The sequence below is a fragment of the Nestor notabilis genome, unplaced genomic scaffold, assembly GCF_000696875.1.
Source record: "Nestor notabilis isolate BGI_N333 unplaced genomic scaffold, ASM69687v1 scaffold3573, whole genome shotgun sequence".
Classification (NCBI taxonomy): domain Eukaryota; kingdom Metazoa; phylum Chordata; class Aves; order Psittaciformes; family Psittacidae; genus Nestor; species Nestor notabilis.
The window spans coordinates 20,437-20,725 of NW_009922218.1; positions in this window are offsets into that span (position 1 = coordinate 20,437).

Genomic DNA, 289 nt, shown 5'->3' on the forward strand with positions numbered 1-289 from the left:
CCTCTGCATTCCTCGGTTCATTTATGTATCCAGCCTCTCCAAGACCTGTCAGCAGCGGATTGGCAACAGGACCTGTCCTGCTCCAAGATCCCGGATAGCTGCTGGCAGGAGAGGAGACATCCCTGAAGGCTCCATGTCAGCCCAGCCAGGAGCAGGGGAAGAGGCCGGGCTGGTGTACTGCAAGCACACAGCACACGGTGGCACTGGCCCTCCATGAGCTTGCTGCCGCGCCGGGTGCTGTCAAGGAGGAAATCAGGGCTTGTCACCGCTGAGGCGCCTGTGCTGGCTG